Source organism: Tiliqua scincoides, chromosome 2 (assembly GCF_035046505.1).
Source record: "Tiliqua scincoides isolate rTilSci1 chromosome 2, rTilSci1.hap2, whole genome shotgun sequence".
NCBI lineage: Eukaryota > Metazoa > Chordata > Lepidosauria > Squamata > Scincidae > Tiliqua > Tiliqua scincoides.
Genome location: NC_089822.1, coordinates 78,545,467 through 78,558,631, shown reverse-complemented (window position 1 = coordinate 78,558,631; position 13,165 = coordinate 78,545,467).

Here is a 13,165-nt window from a genome sequence, read left to right as displayed (position 1 = left end):
GAACGTTTTCCATCCACTGAAAGGCATATTTTGGTGCAGTATTTCTCAAAGTGTGCTCCTAGAAGCCCTGGGGCTCCCTGAGACTCTTTCAGGTGTTTGTTCCATGAGTGGCTTCCAGCTAGCTGTTCCCTGCCCTGCTTGCTTGTCCATTCCTCCCTCATCCCCTTTGTGTGGCTGTCCTCATTCCCCCTCCAGTTCCATCTCTTTGCTGTTATTCAGTGTTGGGCTTGGTACTGCACAGCTCTTCAAAACTGCCTACACTCTGCAAATCAAGACCGTGCATATGCTGATGGGGCTCCTTGAGACTCCTTTTAGAAATGTAAAAGCATCCAATTAAAAGTCAATATTTAAAAATATTTTGAGAGTTGATGCATGGCTTCCTCATGAGGAAGCTGCTTGAACCATTCACTAATGAGGCTATACTATACTATCTCCAAAACTAGACATGATAGGGCAAAATGGATGCCATTTTTGGAATCGGCACCCCAAATTCATATCAAACCACCATAAAGTTTGGGAAAAACTTTTCTGACCCTCAGTTTTGTAGGCCTGTGATATCAATGGCAGCTCGTCTTGATGGCTGTGCACTATCTCTGGGTTCAACAGGGATTCAGTATGCCTTAGAATACCAGCTGCAGGGGTAGTAAAAGAGAAGTATTCTGCTTGTGGGCTTCCCAGAGGCAGCTGTGGGGAACAGGGTACTGAACTTGATGGGGCTTTGGCTTGCTTCAGCACAGCTTTTCATATGTAGGTGGTGTAAGGTTGGAGGGAGGCGCAGTAGTGTAAAATTAAGCCATGTTTGCCATCTCAGAACTGTATCAAATTTCTCCTTCCATACTTATTACCTCCTCGACCTGCAGTTCAGTGAGGTGTTGAAGTTCAGTGGGGTCACTACACAGCAAGAAGAGCATATGCCACTGTGTGTCTCATGACTTCTGTGGTCATTCTATGTTTCAGTCAACACCTAAACAGCAACCTTTCAAAGAATCTAGAGTTTGTAATTTAGAACACCAGGTTCATTTAGGCCACCTTGTTTTTCAAGTGGTTTTGACAGAACGCAGTCAAAGTTCCTTACTATTCTGATCTGAATCACATTGAAATTCCAATGGGATACAAGCAGTTTTATGGCTAGTAAAATGTCTACCTCCTATGCTCAGTTCAAAATGTCAGAAACTTCTTGTGATGTTCAGCTCATTAAGTCTTCCATATGGCACATGAAAGGCAGCAGAACCTATTTACCAGGTATAAAGCGTTTGCTCTAAGGACCTCATTGGTGTAATTCAGATCCTTTTGACCATAGTGTAAAATGGTGCACAGAAATTCTGTCTGCTGGAAATGCACAATGCTTCAAACCAGAGCGCTTTCTTTTCTCGAAGGACTCCCAGAGCATTTTGAAACCCTATTCCAGGTGGTACTAGGGCAGCGCTTCTCAAACAGTGGGTCTAGGACCTACCAATGGGTTATGACCCAATTTTTGGTGGTCATAAAATTGACAGGGCTATGTGCATCAAGGGTTAACCAAGCTGCTACTTGGGAGGGGGGAGCACTGCTGCCCAGTCACCATTATAGCCACACCCCATGGGATTTATAAATCAGGCAGCAGCCTCTAGAAGCTATTTGCATCCTACTATAACTGGGCAACATACCCCATGTTATATATGCTAAGCCTCTTAAGCCATCTCTGCCCAATGTAGCATATACACTACAGGGACCAAATGTGTACACCAGTGGGCTGGGCAGAAATGGGTTACTCCAGTCCTAATCCCCCCTTTTTTATTTTAAAAATAAAAAAGTACATCCAGGCCCAGGTCACTCTTGTCTGGGGCACAATGGCCCTGTCACTATACCAGGTTCTTCATGTATAGCTGTCCTCCTTGGACAGTTCCTAGTGTCTCAAGTTTGCAGCAGCTCCTCCAAGGGGAGGGATGGCCCTGCCCTCCCAGGCCTGCCCAGCCTCTTGGCAGAGGCACTGGGTTTTGTTAAGCTCTTCAGATCTTGGCCTTTATTAGTACAGATTTAAAAATTGATTCCATTTTTTTCCCTTTTATGTATGTCACACGTTTCCTGCCTTTTGCTTAGGGCTGCAGGCCATACGCCAGCAGGGGAGAAAGGAATTTAGGTGTTGCAGCCACCCCTGGGTCTGTTGAATCTCTTGTGAGGGTGAAGGAACTAGCATGTGTGTTAAGGAGCTGCCAAGGAGCTGTTTTTAAACACTAAAGCAACTGATTGGCAGACCAAGAGAGGGAAGCAAAGGAGGCCTTTGCAAACCAAACTGGGTTTTTGGCAGTCAGCTAGGTGCAGATCCAATTGCCTCCCCCCCCCCAATAGGCAATGAATGCTGCTTACACCTTTCGGGCTCTCCCTCTTTAGGAATATTAGGATGGAACAACCTCTAGGACATTGGGGGTCCTTGAGATCAGAAGCCACCATAGGAAGGGAAAGTGTCCTCCTTTGCAGAGAAAGCAAGGCTCAACGGGCCTCAGGGTTGCAGAGGGTGAATAACACTGCCCCCCCCTGTTAATTTTCCCAATCTCAATGGGCAACAGGCATATCTCCAGCTCTTGCAATAGTTACAGGCTTTGGTGGAGAGAGGTAGGTAGCTCTCCCCTCAGGCTCAGGAAGAAAGTCCCACAGCCACTTTGGCTCCAAACCACCTTCTGGGAAAAGGTCCCAGAAAAGTGAATGGTCATAGAGGTGCAGTAGCTCCTCAGGTAGACCTAGACACACGAACAGAAGGGGTGGAGCTTCCCCTCTGTGGCAGTCTACCAGCTCAAGCAGGAGAGCCTCTTCCTCAGAATTGGCTCTTTTTCTTCCAGCAAGGACATAAAAGGCATAGATGTGTTTTAGATAGCCAGAAGTGACTCAGGGAAAGGACAAGGTAACCTACCTCCTTTCTTTCACTGACACCATCCCTGGGGGGGGGGGGGATAGAGGAGAACAAGATATTTAAATAGGATATCATGTGTATTGTCTAACCACCTCTCCCCTGACAGCTTTGAAACTTCTATTCTCTCAGGTGACAAGTAGAGGAGGGAACTTACAAAAGAGGACATGGATCAACTTACTCCAGGGGTGGCCAACCTTTCAACTTTAGGGCTCCTGGACCTTTTAACAAATGTTTAGAAGAGGGAATTTCAGCAGGTGCAGCTTGTCATCTCACATATGAAAATCTACACCTGCTGAAATTCCCTCCTCTATCCAATTGTTGAAGGTCCAGGAGCCCTAAAGTTGAAAGGTTGATCATCCTGGCTTACTCCATACTCAGACAGACTTTTTCCAGTGTTGCTTGCAAAGGCTTGTGCACTTCAACTTTCAGAGAACAGGCTTGAGGTGGAGGATACTTTGGCATCCACTTACCAGGGCCCAATTACTTTTTCTGTAGGGTACCCCTAAGAAATAACATATACCATTTCCAGAGTGCTTTGAGAAGGTGTGGACAGCCACATGAACTTATCCAACCAAGCCACACAGAAACTTTCATGACTATGCAGGGATTTAAACCTGGACTTAAACCCTCCTGTGCGCCGGCAGATGGCCAAAGACCCACCAGAGCAGGTAAGGCTGTGCAGGGGGTGGAATGAGGTGGGGAGGTTGGAATGGGGGAGGGGTTGGTGAAATGGGAAGGTGATAGAAGCAAGGAGGAGGGCAGATCAGGCTTAGGAGGGGTATCCTAAGTGGTGTTGAACCACCATGTTCAACAGTGGTGGTGCATAGACCTGATCTGTCTTCATGGATCAACTTAGACTTGCACCAGCAATAGCACTGGCACAGGTCCAACTTGTCTCATGGTGGCTGCTGTGGGTTAGCTCAGAGCAAGGGAACTCCAGAGTAAGAAAAGTAATGTTCCTTTACCCCAAGGAGGTATCCAGTGGCCAAAATCCCTTGTAAAATACAGTGGAAGTCATGCTGGTGCCAAGCAGGAATTTAGTTAGCGGTTTGCAGTATTGTACTAAATTTTAAATGCTCCATAAACTGGTTAATACTACTTACATTAAAGAAGCATGCCTTTCAATAGGCCTTAGTAAGTCATAATGGCACTTTTTTGACAGTATTTGACATCACTTAAGAGAAATGCTGAATTGCTCATTTTCAATAAACGTAAGCAATTTAAAAATATGTGTGGCTTTTCTTTGCCCTCCTTTTAGCTGTTTTCCAGTTTATAGGTTCTTGGTTAATGCTCAGGTCTCATTTGCTAGTTTTATGTGCATTCTTGTATACTGGAATCTTAGGTCTGATGAATGCTAAAGTACTCATGTTTTCTCTGCTCCTAGAGTTCAATGTTCAAGACAAAAAAAATTGTGCAATTCTCAGAGATAACATCTTCACATTCATCTTAAATAATTCAGGATTGTTAAAAGTTTTGAGGCAGAATCTTATTTTCAGCATGTTGAAGCTATTGACAAAACACCACCACCAAACAACAAAAAAACAGCTAGGCACTGCTATATAAATATAGTCTTATTTTAGAACCATTTTATATCCATGCTGATTAATGTACAGGTTACAGCTCAAGAGACATAGAATGAAAGCTACAGTTCAAAAACCAATTGTAAAAATACAGGACAAAACTATAATTTATGGAGCTAAATAAATGTAACACTACTGAGTGACATTTTGTCCGCTTGGTTAAATATGTTACAAATCTTGGTGGATTTTTCAGCAGCAACTGTTACCCTGCACATGCCTGATCTTGTCTGATCTTGGAAGCTAAGCAGAGTCAGGCCTGCTTAGTAGTTGGATGGGAGACTGCTTGGGAATACCAGGTGCTGTAGGCTTATATCATAGTCTTTCGAGACTGAAGGTTGTCAACCATTTTTTCAGCATATGGGAAAATGTTTTGTTCAAGGTCCATGTCGCAGTATCACATGAAACTGTTGTTCTTGTACAAAGGTAAGGAGGTTTGAATGGTTCCTTATAAATGTGCTAGAAGGCTAGCACATCAGAGCAAAATGTATCTTAGAATTATTTATACCTGCATTTCCTCCATTTGGAATGATAACATTCCATGAAAAATGGCACTGTGTATTTCTGCTGCATCTATAGATCAGATCACATTCTTGCATTTGGACTGGTGTCTTTTTCTACCCAGAGTATCTCTGGGAAAAACACACCTGAATATTACTATTTGAAATAATGAGAGCATTCCTGAAAACTGGTTCTATGTCTTTAAAAATTGGAGTTAATATGAGCAACTAATTGGGAAAACTCTGTAGTTAATGGATCTGTTTTTGGAGTTTTCACATTTCATGGGAAAGGCCTGTAGCTCAATGATAGAGTACTGTGAGGTTACTGGTTCAATTTCCAGAGTCTGGATAGAGTTGGGAAAGATCTCTGTATAAAAACTTGGCGAGCATCTACCAGTCAGTGTACACAACACTAAGCTTTGGATGGGCCAATGGTCTGACTCCGTATAAATTAGTTTCCTATGTAATGCATGAATCTCTGCTGGAGCATTGCATGGATTAATAATATCAAGACATTAATTAATTGATAATATCAAGTATGGTGATAGGATTGCTGAATGTTTCATAAAGAATGGATGGTCTTGTTTTTTCTTTTTGTAATTCATCATTAGCCATTCTGGATTATCTCAGCTCTTTACCCTTAATCTCCATGGTTTATCTGGTGCAGTTGGCTTTGACTTTTTCACAATTCAGCTGTGACCTGCCAGTTCCCAGCTGTTGCTGGCTATCACCAAGCAGTCTAGCTGCTCTGCTGTGAAGCCACAGTGGATGGGCTTGTGTGCCATTTTTTTTAACAGTATTTGTATTGGCAACCTTCAGTCTCGAAAGACTATGGTATCACGCTCTGAAAGGTGGTTCTGGCACAGCGTCTAGTGTGGCTGAAAAGGCCAATTCGGGAGTGACAATCCCTTCCACACTGGGAGCAAGTGCAGTCTGTCCCTGGTCTGTCTCCCTGGCTATGGGCCTTCCTTCTTTGCCTCTTTGCTCAGACTGTTGGCAAAGTGTCTCTTCAAACTGGGAAAGGCCATGCTGCACAGCCTGCCTCCAAGCGGGCCGCTCAGAGGCCAGGGTTTCCCACTTGTTGAGGTCCATCCCTAAGGCCTTCAGATCCCTCTTGCAGATGTCCTTGTATCGCAGCTGTGGTCTACTTGTAGGGCGCTTTCCTTGCACGAGTTCTCCATAGAGGATATCCTTTGGGATCCGGCCATCATCCATTCTCACGACATGACCAAGCCAACGCAGGTGTCTCTGTTTCAGCAGTGAATACATGCTAGGGATTCCAGCACGTTCCAGGACTGTGTTGTTTGGAATTTTGTCCTGCCAGGTGATGCCGAGGATGCGTCAGAGGCAGCGCATGTGGAAAGCGCTCAGTAAGGGCATTTTAAAATGCATTTTAACTGCATTTAACAGTAAGGGCATTTTAAAATGCATTTTAACTGCATTCTTCTTCAATCTCCTTTAGGCTTAGTTTAGCAGACTATGGTTAGATGGGTAATCATCCTTCACTGCTTGTTTACTAGATGCAAGATCACCAAGGATTTATTCTAGAAATCCGTTTGCAAATAACAAATTTCCTAGTTTTGGCAATAGGTTTACTTCATGATTCAGAATCTTTACCTTTATGTGAACCCACTCTGTTTCATGCTGTCTTTGGTACTGATGCTGCCATCAAATATTTTTATTCCAGAGGCAAAAAATGTTTTCAAAGTTTGTGGGAAATGGTAAGGCACTTGTAGAACCTTATACATGATCATAGTTTGAAAACTGAGACTCTCCTCCTCCAGGCCGGACCTAGGAGAGGGGGGGGTAAAGGGGGTAATTTGTACCCAGGCCCAGGGTCAGAAAGGGGGCCCAGGATCTGAAGGAGGGGGCCCAGAAATTTCCTGGGATCCTACATTTTCCAATCTCATGCAGACTCACTGTCCATGTGGAATACTGGGGACATTACCAAGGGCACATGACACCGACAACTGCCACAAGCCATACACACCAGGTCCAGGAATTAACTGTGTGTCATCTGGGAGGAAACTGACCTGCTACATTAGCTCTTTGGCTTGTGAATGCGCTTACCATGAAGGAGTGTAGAGGAGCTCAGTGTATGTTTGGTACATGCAGGACACTTCCCATTCTAATATGAGCCTAAATACAATGATACTCATCTCCTGCAATGATTTTCTATATTTGAAAGTTTTTGGAGAGACTTGAAGACTCTGCATTGGGAACTCTGTATTGGGCTCCAAAGACTATTCTGGCTGTTGCCACTTTTCCCCTTCCTGTTTTGCCCCCATTCTGCCCGCCCCCATTGCCACCCCCCACTCTGTTTCATCCCCTCCCTCTTTGGGAAGGTGCCCAAAAGAAATTTTGTGCCCCCTGATAAAATTCTTCTTGGAGGCCCTGCCCCCAGAAGAGCAGGGCCCAGGGGTGCAGCACCCTTGCAAACTCCATCCTCCCAACTAACTCTCTGTGTATAAGACAAATGTTCTACACTGCTGTTATTTTTCTACTTCTTTCTCCCACTGTGGTGTTGGTTAGAGATCAGTGTAACAGAGTAGAGGAGAAAGCATAGGAATGTTTTCCTTTCATTAGAGTGTGTTGATATGGTGCACTGAAACTTTCTTTGCCTATTTTGCCAATCTTAATGTTGTATTACATGAATGCTGTGGGAGTAATTTGAGGGGGACACACCCACATACTGAACCATACTGTGAAGATGTGTGTCTGGAGGATGCTCTGGCTTTTCTGATTTTATCTGAATGTTCTAGATGAGAAGCTCAGTCTACTGAATAGTTAACAATTATGTATAATATATATAAGTGACTTGATGTTAGAGTGGTAGTGACAGAAGCCACCATTATGCACCCAAAAACGTAAGGCTGCTCGTACCACTGGTGGTACTTGAGGTGGTGTCTGGTGGTACACATGGGATACCCAGACTCCCACTGCCTGGCAGTGAGATCAGCAATGCAATGTGACTGGCAACAGTAGGACTCAGCAGGCAGAGCTCCAGCATACGCTTTTTGTACACTCTAAAAAGCCCTTCTGTCCACCCTGAGCCCTTTACCAGTGTTTGTCACGTTGTATCTGGGCTCCCAATCCGGAAGTAATTGGCAGTGACATCATTCATCACCAGTTACTTCTGGTGGTATTTCCGATAGGTGGACATGTGAAGTGGTATTGTGGGGGACAAATTCTGGTGTACAGTGCAGCTCCCCTCACCTCTGGAGAGTGCAGGAGGTGTGGTGTGAACTGAAACCGAGGATATGCTCCCGCTGTATTTTACTGATTTATATTTTAGTTCATTGTGTTGAAATAAATGCAGTTTATTTGTCCCACTGATTTCAACAAGATGTCAGCATAACTAGTATGTTCTGAATCAGCGCCTAGATCTCTCCATAATAATTTCTGTCAAGTTTATGGGTGCCTCTGAATCCTGAGTACTAAAATTTAGGTTTCAGTTCTAGATTTATGGCACAATTGCAGCTGTGAAACCTACAAGATAATGTTACTAATTTAAAGCAGTGCTTTTGGGCTCTTAAAAAAAATAAATGTTATGAGTAACTCTATAATTCACAGCCTGGGATTAAAATTTGGCACTACATATTAAAAGTCAGTGAAGCTTTGTGATGAAGGGTAGCCAATTTTATCTTATGAATACATTTAATTGATTTCACATGTTTGCCATACAGGCATTCCACACACACACTTACCAATGTGTATGTATTGGAGCGTAGGGTGTGAAAATTGCAATGTCAGCATTCAGTGGGTTTTTACCAGAAACTGGCCCAAAAGAAACAAATGCAGAGAGCTGTTTGTTCCTTAAAATTAAATCCTCCAATCTTCATAATTATGTTCCTTGACATGTAGCAATTCCTGGGACCCTGAAAGATGAATTTCAACTACAGAGAAGAACCAGTGAGTTGGAGGTGCAGACTTTCTTCCTTTGTATAAAATACTAAAATAAAATGAGTGAGGTAGAAAATTTGCCACAAGGTGATTTCCCTCCCACCATAGGGTTGAATAGGACCACTATGTAGTGCAAGTCAGGTTATCACCTCCCCAGAAGGACCTCAGCCATATGAAGTCCTCTGGTCTATCCAAGGCTTTGTATTGCCTCCAACGATTGGCAGTCCCTCTCCAGGTTTTCAGACAGGTCTTTCTCAAACTTACCTGCATATACCAGGGATTTAACCTCGGACCTTCTGCATGCCAAGCATGTGCACCACCAGTATGGCTCCTCCTATAATGGCTCCAGCAGATGTGGAAGTATTTCACAAGATGTTGACTTGACCATAAAAATATTCACTTACTCCAGATCAACACCAATTTGCAGTAAATATCTGTTGCAGAGGCAGCCATAAAATCATCTTCTATCTGCTCTATCCATGTTATTTTTAGGATGCAATCCTAACCTGTGCTGGAACAGGCAGACCAACTGACCTGTGCTGTATCCAGTAACAGACTTGGTGCGGCCCAGGACACAACTCTGAGTAAGGGGATTTTAGTCCCTTTACCCCAAGCAACACCTACAGGCAGTCCTATAGGGCTATTCAGATTTGTGCCCACAACTTGCCCCCCAGGCTACCCTCCCTATGTGTGTTCCTCCCTCCCTCCCTCTACCCTCGCCCACCCCCTGTGCCAGGCTGCCCAGGCCAGCACAAACTCGCCCTGTCCTGCCGCTGCTCCGGCTCCACTGGGCAGCTCACACGAGTAGCTGCAAACGTCTCCTTGTAAACCTTGTTATGTGAAACTTCTATGAGGTTTGGTTTTCCTTTTCCTTGCTGCGCATTGTCGGTGTTTCATATGCCACTAAATTACATGTTTTCTGTCATGTTTCAAATGGATCACCAAATCAGAAAACTGGCCAGAAGTCCTGGAGGAGAGCTTGGTGTGCTTGGCTGCATCACTGAAAGCTTCTTCCTCTTTCATCTGCTGCCCACCTCCTTGCCTGAATTCCTTTTGGGAGCTGGCTTTATCATTCACAGATGGCTTCATGAAAGGGGCACAATCAGGCTGACATTTCACATTCAACTTTGCAAGCCATAAATCAAGGCCCCAGAACTGCCTTATCAGGCCCATGTCATGCACACCATTAGTGACATAGGACAAATTGCTTTCCTGCTTGGCAAGATATTCTGTGAGTAGTCAGGCGGTAAAACTGATAAGTCCTTACAGTGCTCATACTTCAAATCCCTTGGAATTCCTTTTAAGTAATAGACTAGAGTACAGACTGATGTGATATTTTTTAAAAATGAAATGTTTTTACAAACTTAAAAAAAACTTGTATAAGGGGTCTATGATAATATAAATGGTCTATAATGATAATATAGAGCAGTGTTGCTCAAACTGTGGGTCAGGACCCACTAAGTGTGCCACAAGCCAATTTCAGGTGGGTCCCCATTCATTTCAATATTTTATTGTGTTCTTGGTGACAAAAACATGCTCATCAGTGAGAACACACTACAAAGGTGGGCTTTTTGCATTAATATATATATATATATATGAAAACTTAGCAACTTGAAAGTATTGGTGGTTCCAGTCAGCATTCTGCAATCCACCAGAAACTGGATTGCAACCCACAGTTTTTAAACACTGATCTAGAGCAGTGTTTCTCAACCAGTGGTATGGGTTCCACCATTGGTACTTGAAATGGTGTCTGGTGGTACTCCTGGGATCCCTGGACACCTGCCTCCCAGCACCAAGACCAGGAATGCAACACAACAAATGGCGGTAGGTGGCTCCAAACCCTGCTTTTCCATTCTTGAAAATGCCCTCCTGTCTACCCTGAGTCTCTTACTGTTATTTGTCACATCACATCTGGCCTCCCAACCCAAAGTAACTTGCGATGAGATCATGACCAGTTAGTTCTGGCGGTACTTTGAATAGGTGAACCCTGTGAAGTGGTACAGCAGATGACAAACCTTGAGAAACACTGCTCTAGAGCCAATCAGGGTCTGTATCTAATAGCTAATTCAAAGACTGTAGCGTAAACAATTGATGGCATGTTTTCCCCAGCCTGGATTACAATTTGTCTGGTTGTGTCGGGATTGCTACAGCACCGGACTGTGATTGGGTAAACCATCTCATCCTTTGGAATGGAATGAGTAGCATTTGCATAAATAGCTTATTTGAGTGTAGCCTTTTGGATCTGTGTGTGTGTGTGTGTGTGTGTGTGTGTGTGTGTGTGTGTGTGAGAGAGAGAGAGAGAGACTAATCACATGTAGTCAGGATTACACACATCCACATTCAATTTTCAGCTTGCTTGCTGTTTTAAACAAAGTCTTCTACTTAATAAAAATCTGTCATTTGTGGTATTCTGCAGGCTGGTCAAATATTTACTTTGATTCATTTCATAAGTACTGGCTTGTGCTGCTTCATTAAAGGCAGATTAAAAATCAAACCAGTGCCAAGTGTTCAATATCCCAGTGGTAGGGCAGTACGTGATTCATTCTAAACATTATTGAACCTCAGTTAAATGTTATCCTTTTGGCGATACACAACATAAATACTAATAAATGTTGTAAAGCGAACACACTGTGTTTTTTCAGGCACTTAAAGCACATCACCTTTCAAACACAACATTCTTAATTAAAGTGCAGAGCTCTGGAAATGATTAACATTTTATCTGACTGCACTCAGCATGGATTTCTACTCTAGTTTATCATCTTTCTGGTGAATTGCACCATTGGGAAGAAAATGCATTTGGTTTTGTTTGTCTTTTATAATCTTTAAATTATAAACTGTTGAAACAGCTGGATTTCACTATTATTGGGTTACATGCTTTGCGAGATACTGTAGTGGATATAGTCAATGCTCAGAGCAATCAACTAATGAAAAAGGAGTTTTTTCCAAGCACCACAACCTCCATTCATTTCAAGACCACTTGCATGATTGGACAGCATCAAACATTTTATGCTATGGAGTTGAAGTTTTTTAAGAGGTAGTTCATTTCCTATGTACATTTACCTAGATTCACTTACGTGAATAGAATTCACTGGTGTACCTAGGGAGGAGTCAAGAGGGACAAGTTCCCCAGGTGGCATGCCAATGGGGCTGCTGCCACCATCCACTGCCCCCCCCCGCCACTTGGGTTATTGAGGTTTTTTTGCTTTTTTTTCAAAGCAAAAGAAGCTAGTGCCACTGCTGGCTTCTTTTGCCTTTTTAATTTTATTTTAAAATGAATCTGTTCTGCTCTGAGGGCCATTCCCTTCTCCTCCCAGCCTTGGCTTCAGCTTGTCAGCTGCTTCAAGGTCGCACGGTGCCGGTGGCCTCGAACTGGCGACCTTGTGGCTGTTATCTTCAGGCAGACGGAGGCTCTACCCTCTAGACCAGACCTCCTGCCCGAATATGGGAATTAACTGTGGTGATGTGATGACTTCTGGTTGGGGGGGCAACACTTTCTCCCACAGCCCCGGGGTGATGGGGCAGCCAGGAAAGCCATCAAGAAATGTGGGCATGTCAGGGAAAAACTAACTGTTAAAAGAAATACAGGGTGACCAGTTAAACTGGTAGCCCCCACTCGAGTTCCCCACACCACCTCTGAAACATCTAGTACAGCTTATCTCATGTCCTGATATCATCATGCTATGGATTTTCCTATTTCCAACATAATGGGCTTGTACTATTGGGTTTGGGGAAACACATTACATTGTGAAATTATGACATGAAATAAACTGTTGTAGACATTGCAGACAAGGAGGAGGGATTAAATTTGGACCTGCTGTTATTGTCAGCAGTCCAGTGGTGTTTGCAGCATAAACAGCCCAATCCCATGTAACTCTCCTTGCGCCGATGCATCTCTTTTATTTGCCTTGACTCTGCTGATGCAGCCACATCAATGGGGCATGTACTGCATCCCACTGGGAAGTTTCATGAACATTTGTTCAATTGCCTGGAGGTAAGTGCCTGCTGCCATTTTGAGTCTCCTTGGATTAGCACCACCTACTTTGCTGGTGCAAGTCCAAATAGACCTAGGAAGGCAGATCAAGGCTGGGAAGGGGATAGAATGTTGGTGGTGCTACTACCACTACCACCTATACTTCCCTCTTTCCAGTCTTAAACTGCCCCTCCCTCCCTATGCCCCCTCCCCATTCTGTCTCCTCCCCATCCTGCCTGCTCCCTACCCCAGCCATCATTGGCCTTAGCTTTCTGGGTCCAGTGGTGGGCCTCCCATGCTGCAAGCCATTTGTGGCTGCCAGTGGCAT